We start from the raw sequence: 8,653 nt of genomic DNA on the forward strand, positions 1-8,653 counted from the left end.
GATCATTAGATCAATGCTGTGAAGGTCAGTAGGTGCAATAAAGTAGCTTAACCCTACAGTTGGCAATAGATGGGTGAGCAAAGCCTGCCTTCTGAGCCTCCTCTGCTGCATCAATCTTCTCCTTGCTCGGATTTGCCTCCTCAGCTGCATCACCTCCTCTTCAGCCTGCTGGTAAAGCTGACCAACGACCGAAGCAACAGCAATATTGCTCGTATCGCTCATTTTGCTTCTACAAAGTGCTGATTTTTAAAGAAGATTCAATCGCCTCTGCAACTACAACAATTACAACTCCCCACAAAGAAATTCACGCTATTGCTGGTTTTATACCCACAGTTCTGTAATTATTTTAGATATTTTTTATACTTATACTTAGAAATTAATTTAAATAAAAAACGTTTTCAATAAGATATGATGGTGTAGTGTATAGTTTTGAACGTTAAAGGAATGCTCAAGCGCTGTGGGTGTGATGACGTCACGAGTATACTTCTGTTCCAATGCACAATACGTGCTGCGTGCTCGCGTTCTCGTCAAGTCCGATCTTCCTGTGTTCTTACCGAGAACAGACTTGACGAGAACGCGAGTACGGACTCGCGTTCTCGTGAATTGAGAAACGGCCACAGACTGTAGAGACGTGTTCTGGCCTCAGTTACCCAGAAATCCAGCCCTGCTGCTAGAGCCTGCTTTGCCCCGCCCTATAACAGGAAGTGGAAGCCTTTACTTCCTGTTTGACAGTCTGACCTTTGACCTGACCGGTCTGGATGGAGGAAGCACATGGAGCAAGCCTTTGATTTGATCCAGTAGTCAGAATGAAAACTTGCTCTTCAGGGCTTTAAGTGGAGCAGCAGGTGAATGTCCACACACTAAGTCAGCAGGACTAAAACCTGGGGACTCTTTAGTTGCTTCACTGGGAAACGAGGACACCAGCAGAGAATCAGTGAGATGTCTGCATGTTTTGGTGACTGGGACCCAGTAACCACACAGGCTGGCTACAGTGTGGGGGGGGGGGCTGGTTCCTCTCAGGACCCCCAGACTCAGATAGTTTTTACCTTGGCTTGTTTCTGAAGAGCCCTGCAGACGTTCTCCTGTGTTCCTCTTTGTCTGGGTTCCCAAAGCCAGCAGAACCAGCTGTGCAGCGTTCCAGTCCTCGGGTCAGAAGCAGCCTCTCCATGGGTTGGTGGTGATAAAGCCCAGCGCTGCAGCAGGAGGCCACGGACCATGAGAGCGGCTCTGAGCTGCAGCTCCTTCAGTCGTGTGACGTTCTGTTTGTGTTGCTGCAGCTTTCTGAATGGACCGTGTTTGTTCTGCTTCTTCTTCTTCATGTGTATTTATGGAGCCACGCCTCAGTGACATATATTTATGTACACTGGAGAAAACTCTGATAAAATAATGGAACACTAACTGCATGACTTTTAGTTTCATTATTATTATTATTATAACTACTACTACTATTATTATTGTTATTTTAGCTAGAGATAAACACTTTTAAAAGTTTTCTGGCTTCCAGGACTTTATTGTATATTTGCATTAAGTTGATATAAATATATTAAAAACTGGACCTGTTGTATATTTTAGAGCAAGGTTCATATCTATCTATCTATCTATCTATCTATCTATCTATCTATCTATCTATCTATCTAATGTTGTTATCTGAAAAGTTTCAGAACCCTTGTTTTAGTGCTAATTCAAAGTTTACCTTTTTTAAACAAATAACTATTGTAACTTGATTTAAATTAGACTTTTATTCCTCTTCAACACGTCTGTTTCCTCACCAGGTCAGTAGCTCTTCAATATGTAGCAAATATCCACCTATTTTATCTGTATTTCATGAACTGGACCAGAATCAGAGCTCCAGGCGGTGTTGGACCTTCCCAGGCTTCAAACTCAAAGTACTGGATGGAAAGATTTTAAGAGTTAAACTGATCATTTTAAAACATGGACCATTTCCAGCATGTGAGGACAGACTGGGAGAAATTAAAAAAAAAAAACAGTTTTTTATGTTCTGAGGAGGAACTGGCTTCTGAAGTGAAGCCAGAGCAGAAGCTGTGGAGCAGAACCCAGCTGCTCAGAGTTCTGGTTGGACCTGCTGGACTGTTTTCCAGGAGGAGACCAAGCTTTGGGATGTCGACGCCTCTTTTTGGGATGTCGACGCCTCTTTTTGGGATGTCGACGCCTCTTTTTGCAGAAACACCCCGAAATTTAAGTCAAATAGGAGAAACGTGGATGTTTTGGTAGATGAGCGAGTAGCTCAGGGAGTAAGAAGACATGCTGGTTGGCTTACTGTTACCTAAAGGTTGCAGGTTCAACTCCAGAGGGCATCTTGCTGCTTTTTGCTTCCAATAGAGGGAAATTGGAGGTAAAAGTGGTCTAGTCCAGGAGGTGAACCTGCAACCTGTGACTCTGTAGCTCACTTCTTACTCCTCTGAGCCACCGCTCATCACACCAGAAAGGGTTCTCAGGCGCCATTTGTCCCATAAAAATGATAGATTTTGGTAAAAAAAAAAAAAACTCCAGGAATGAGCCAGAAGCTGAAGCTCCAGCTGAGGCAGAGGGCTGATCAGGAGGTGGTTTGTTGGTCTGAAGGCTCTTGGTTCTGCTCCACAGATCATCACCTGCAGAGTCTCCTCACACGGCTCTGCTTCATGAAGCCACTGAAGCTCTTCAAACCACCAGGAGCCCGGTTCTTACAGAAAAAGACTTTATTTTTCCTCAGTATATTACTTCATGTTTACATAAATAGAAATAGGTTTTCTTTTTGGACTAGTCCAGAACCTCAGAGGTAAACATTTAAAGGCCAGCACGGCATGCAGAGTCACATTTCATCCTAGAAAATAAAACAGGTAAAAACTGAGTTTTGTTAGTCTTCAGCAGAGTGAAGGAGGTTAGTTGAGCCAACTAGAGGAACCTGAACATGATGAGGGAACACAGAGCGTACGGGCAGAACCAGCAGCAGGAAGTGGGCTTGGAGCCTTAGAGACGGATGCAGGAACAGCAGCAGAGGGAGACGTCTTCAGCTTTCATCCTGAAAGTCTGAACTCATCTGTGGAGACCACAAAAACCCCTTAGTTTGACTTTTCTTCACAGAGGAGATAACCGCTGTTAAATGTGCTTTGGCTGAATCTCACCATTGTGCACCTTGGAGAAATAATTGGTCCTAACAATGAAAGCAGAGCAAAAGCAGCACTTCTGAATATTAAATAAACCAGCAGCCATTTATAGACTGTTTCAGCACAAGCTGCATTTATGTAAATACTACATGCTACATTTGTCCTTCTGCATATTTTAGAACATTTATTCTGTAAGTTTTTCAGAATTTGAAGAGTCAAAAAGGGTTTTAGATGTTTAATACTTTTTATTTTTCTGATAGTTGTAACATTTTTGAGAGTGTCCTTTAGGAATGCTTATGTCTCATTTTTCTGTAAGTGTTTTTAATTTGGGTCTGCCTCTTATCATTCTGAGTGTCTCACCAATATTTCATTATGGTTACATAAAAACAATAAAGACTCTTGATTCTTGAAAAGTTACTTTAAGGCCTTCCTCCTCTCTCCCATACAGTACCTTAACTCAGAATTAAACCTTAATCAACAGATTATGACCATCAGGATTAAACTGAGAAGGCTGGTTTATGATCCATAATCTGATCAGCGTCCATCTAAACTCATGAATTTACAGCGCCTGCATGTGGAGGATGGAGCTGCAGCGCTGCAGAACAGAACATTTTGGGATGATCATCATTTCCTCTCCACAGCAACAGCAGGAGTTCTCTACCATCTCAGAACCAGCTGCAGGTCCATTGTGTGCGCTCAGAACAGTCAGAACCAACACACCTCTGCCTTTATTGTTGCTTTTTCCTGCATGAAGAAGTATAGAACTTCTGTGGTTGTTTTATGGAAATTCAACCACTCTGCTAACGTCTCTGTGCAGGACAGTAGTTTGTGCAGGTTCTTTCAGGACTCCAGACAAAGGCTGGATTGGTATGAGTCTTGTCACAGGAAGGCAGGAGCCTTGGACCACTTTGACATTCACATCCCCCACAATGCACTTAGCATCTGGGTTAACACTCACAACCCGTCCTAACTTGAATTGGCCCTGCACCACATTTTGGTCACATAGCCAAACAATTATCACCAGCTGTGACATTTAGATGTGACGTGTGCCATTTGCTTCTCACAATTAAGTTTGGGCTGCAAAGCTGGCTCCATGATCTCCAGAACCTGTTGACATGATGCTGCATCTCTCTGAGTCTTTTAGAAGGATAGCTTGTGAAGTCAAATGTTCTGATGTGCTGGATTAATTCTCCACTCCCATTGGCTGCCTTTTTGAGCTGACATCTCCTCCATTGCACCTTTGTCTTGAGAATCCAGGACCTGGTACAGCTGTCTTAATACAGACTTGGCACCGATGAAATTTGTTCCTGGAACGGACCAGATCCAGGAACTTCCAGTGAACCCTATTTGGTCCAATTATCAGATTAAAGGCTCTTTTAATTGGTTAAATATTAGCACAACAAACCATCCATCCCCTTCCACTTATCTGGAGTCGGGTGGTGGTGGTGGTGGTGTTGGTGGGGGGGGGGGGGTAGCAGCTTCAGTAGGGAGGCCCAGACGTCCTCTCTCCATGCCACTTGGGCCAGCTCCTCATGGGGGAATCCCAAGGCGTTCCCAGCAGAGAGACATAGTCCCTCCAGCGTGTCTTGGGTCTCCCTCTGGGTCTCCTCCCGGTTGGAAGCACCTCACCAGGGAGGCGACCTCTCCCTGGGCTGCCACCTTATCGTGGTGGAGGGGTTTGAGTGTCCCAGTCACCCTAGGAGCTATGCTGTTAGGAGCTTTGTGCCCCTAGTAGGGTCACCCAAGGCAAACAGGTCCTAGGTGAGGGACCAGACAAAGATCAGCCCAAAGCCCCCTTATGATGAATCCAATAAATGGACGTAGTGTTCCCTCGCCCGGACGCGGGTCACCGGACCCCCACTCTGGAGCCAGGCCTGGAGGTGGGGCACGCTGGTGAGCGCCTGGTGGCCGGGCTTTTAACCATGGAGATGGGCCGGGCTCATCCCAAAGAGGAAACATGGGTCCCCCTTCCAATGGGCTCACCACCTGTCAGAGGGGCCAAGGGGGGTCGGGTGCATTGTGCATAGGGTAGCAGTCGAGGGCGAGGACCTTGGTGTTCTGATCCTCGGCTGAAGAAGCACAACAAACATCTTATTCAAACTATTGGCAACAAAGAATAAAAACAACATTCTTATGAATATCTGCTTCAGGCTTTGTTACACAGTCCAGCCATTCATCAATGACATCAATAAGCTCTTGACAATTAGTGAGAAGGATGAGCCTGTCTCTCCCCACACAGTTTATTCTTGGAGGCATGGATGACAAACAAACTCTAAGATCATCTTCCACTTGTAAACCAGCTCTGCATTTGTTCTTCATTAAAAGGCTCTGTTTAGTTCAAAAGGTGTTTAAACACCTGAATGGGGAATAAAGGGAGTTTGTAGTGACACAACTAGAGGTTCCAAACATTTTCATAGTCTTTATTTACCTCTAAAACAAAAAATATGCTTTACATTTGATTTGGTTTTAGTAATTGTATTTAAACTGTTTTCAGTTCAGCAAATTTTTAAAAAAAAATATTATTTGTCAGAAACGTTTGTCTTGGGGTTAAGTCACATTAAGAGTATTTGTACACACTTATTTTATTTTAAAAAGCAACTATATTTTACCAACTTTTTTACACAAGGAGTTCAGGAAAATTAAAATATTTATAAAAAAGAAATTAATCTTTGTTACTTTTTTTTAACCTGCCTGGGTTAGGGTTAAACAGTTTTTAAATATAAATCTTAATGGATTCTACTGTAATGTGTGTGTGTGTGTGTGTGTGGGGGGGGGGGGGGGGGTGAGCCCATCAGCAAATCCCTTTTAGAAAAACTGTCTTCCTACATTAGTGAGAACTTCTGTCATGACATCCAGAAATTATTTTCTTACAGTCTGGAGAAAAATTACTTCATTTGTTAAGAACAGCATCTCTGTTAAGGTCTTATTAGAAATAAAATCTGTCACCTTAGGTAATTGCTGCGGTTAGCCGTAGAAAGACCTCAAAATTCACAGAGAAGTAATTTCTTGACATATTTTGGCTGGAAGATGGTCAATAAAACATTATTTTATTATTTTATTATCAAAGGTTAGCTAAACGGACAAGCAAAGTAATGAAGACATGCAGCAGGCTACACATTACAAGGCTTCAGGCCTTTTCTGTGACCTGATTTATTGTGTGATCAGCGGTACATGGACCTCATGTGGGTTTTACTCTGGTCTCATCTGCAGTAGGAGAGAACTTCAGCAGAGAATGGAGCTGATCACGGGGAATGAGGAGATAGTAGAAGCCCTGCAACAAGTAGGCAGACTTCTGCAGAGGAACAGGATGTGTCAGAAAAGCGGGCTGAGCAGGCAGCTCTGCACAGCTAACTGGAAGTGCTGTGTGCCGCATGAAAAGCCCAGGAGGAAACTGACAAGATGTTCTACCTTCAAGAGAACAAAGGAGTGTTTTGGAGGAGCGCAGAACGGCTGCGTCAAAGGCTCCAAAGTCTTGTTGCTCAAATCCAGGAGGCCAAGGAGCTGAAGTCTGCTGAGGGTGGAGGTATGGGAAGCTTTCAGGCTCTTTGGATCCTGCCACAGTTAGACCTGATTGAAATAGAAAGATTGGCTTTCTTTGTTTCCAGCACAACCTTCAAAGCGTGCCCCTAAAAGAAGAGCAAGGAAAAAAGAACTTCATGTTTCCAGGGTGCCTTATTTTAACTATTGTCATTTGTTTTCTACAGAAAAATATTTTGTCAAACCAATAAAATCTAGTTTTGATACCAAAGCTACTTGGCTCACATTCCACCTTTCCTCTCATTACAGAAAAATGTTTACATTTTGCTTTTCATGGACCACCAGTTAATAAATAGATTTAAGTTGTCTGTGGATCCATTTTCTGCATAAAGAGCAGCAGCACAGAAAATATAGACAACCCTTTCCATTTTCCACATTTTGGTGCTAACAGGTTTATTCTAAAACTGACTGCATTATAATTTTCTATTTCCCTACACAAAAAGCTCAATAATAAAGGAAAATGTTTTAACTGTTTTGTGACTGAAATGAAAACATAATGGCTGAATATTCACTCCCACATCTTTGACACTGAATTAAATGTGAGTTAATCTGATTCCCACTAATTATTCATGTTTCAGCAACTTGATTAGTGGATTAAACCTAATTTAGGACCAAATAAAGTTCTGTAAGACGTCACAGCTGACGGAGCATATCACAGCAGAAACAAAAGTCAAAGAAGTTGTTTGCTGACCAAAAGAGACTAATTTTGTGTATGGCAACAATTTGAGGAAGACTAAAATAAATGTAACTGATGATACTGCTGCAATCAGGACACCTCACCAACCTGTGGAGAAAGAGCCGGACAAACAACGTCTGACACAAAACAAACCTCAGCCACTGTCACAATGTCCTGGGTCCAGAGAAAGACATCTTGATCAGAGCTTAGCATTCTTACAGGAGCATTCAATCTGGTATCCATGTTGTGTTGGCAGTAATTATAGAGCCAAAGACTGCAAGACCGTGCATTGATGGCTTCCAGTGAGGTGGGGGAGGAGGATTTGCCAGGAAGTGTCTCAAAAGCAGTCAGAATGTGCTCTCAGAAATCAGCGGCTAAAGAAGAGCATGGTTTGAGCTCCACTCTCTTTATACTGCGTGGGAGGAGCTAAGACTGCTGGAGCCTGTGCACAGAAGAGAAAGGCAGGTGCAAAGCCTGCTGGGACATGGAGTCACAAATGTTTCCTTGTGTATAGATCCGACACAGGGAAGGAGGATGGAGCAGACCATGATGACCTTACTGCCAGCAATGGAAGGGAAGGGATCCAGCATGCTTTAGTTCAGATCTTATTCACTGGACAAAGCCATACCAACCACATCCTCAGTGTATAGAAACACAAAGTATCACAAAAAGGACTGACATTCCAGCAGAAATGCTTTCACCATTCCCCATGGCTACATTACAGTCCAATAGTGAGAGTCTACTGTTGTCCTTTTCATGGAATCAGGCTAAATTAATTGTTTCTAAACTAGGTAATCTAAAAGAGATTATTGCTGTAATTTGATTCTTTTAGTAAACCATGTAACTTGTTATAATCTCAGGTGTTGGACAGGTGTAATGTAGCCTCAGTGTGAACATGTGATGTTGCTCACAGAGGTCAGGTGAATACTCAGGGAGTTTGTGTGTTTACTCAGAGACAAGAAGAATTAGGAGGAACATTGGTGCTGAATATAATCCCCCCCCCCCCCCAAAAGAAACCCCAACAACTGGATTTTTGTTCCAAAGTTTGAAGACGTTTCGCTTCCCATCTAGAAAGCTTTCTCAATTCAAATGTCTGGAGTAGTGAGGAGTTCCAGGCTTTACATTATTGCCCAGTAATTATTTTCTTGCTTAAGTGGAAGCTTTCACAAGACACATCAACTCTGTGGACTCAGTGGACAACAACATCAAGTTTACCAGAGAGGATGCCAACGACAACAAGCTACCTTTTCTGGACTGTTTGGTGAACATGGAAGGAGATGGAAACCTCAACATTGAAGTATATAGGAAACCCACTCACACAGACCAATATCTTCTT

The 8,653-nt window shown here is 43.0% G+C and overlaps 1 long non-coding RNA gene across 2 annotated transcripts; it reads right to left on the minus strand.

Annotated features, from left to right (window-relative positions):
• Positions 1-2,678: 2,678 nt before the first annotated feature.
• LOC118561618 lies at positions 2,679-8,334 on the minus strand. Of its 2 annotated transcripts, XR_004930170.1 has the most exons (3): positions 7,471-8,322; positions 6,513-6,730; positions 2,679-3,037 (listed from the first exon to the last, which is right to left on the minus strand). It is a non-coding gene; the product is annotated as an uncharacterized LOC118561618 (long non-coding RNA). The 2 variants fall into 2 exon arrangements; XR_004930169.1 differs by having other exon boundaries at positions 6,513-8,334.
• Between the last annotated feature and the right edge of the window lie 319 nt (positions 8,335-8,653).

This window comes from Fundulus heteroclitus, unplaced genomic scaffold (genome assembly GCF_011125445.2).
Source record: "Fundulus heteroclitus isolate FHET01 unplaced genomic scaffold, MU-UCD_Fhet_4.1 scaffold_68, whole genome shotgun sequence".
NCBI classification, from domain to species: domain Eukaryota; kingdom Metazoa; phylum Chordata; class Actinopteri; order Cyprinodontiformes; family Fundulidae; genus Fundulus; species Fundulus heteroclitus.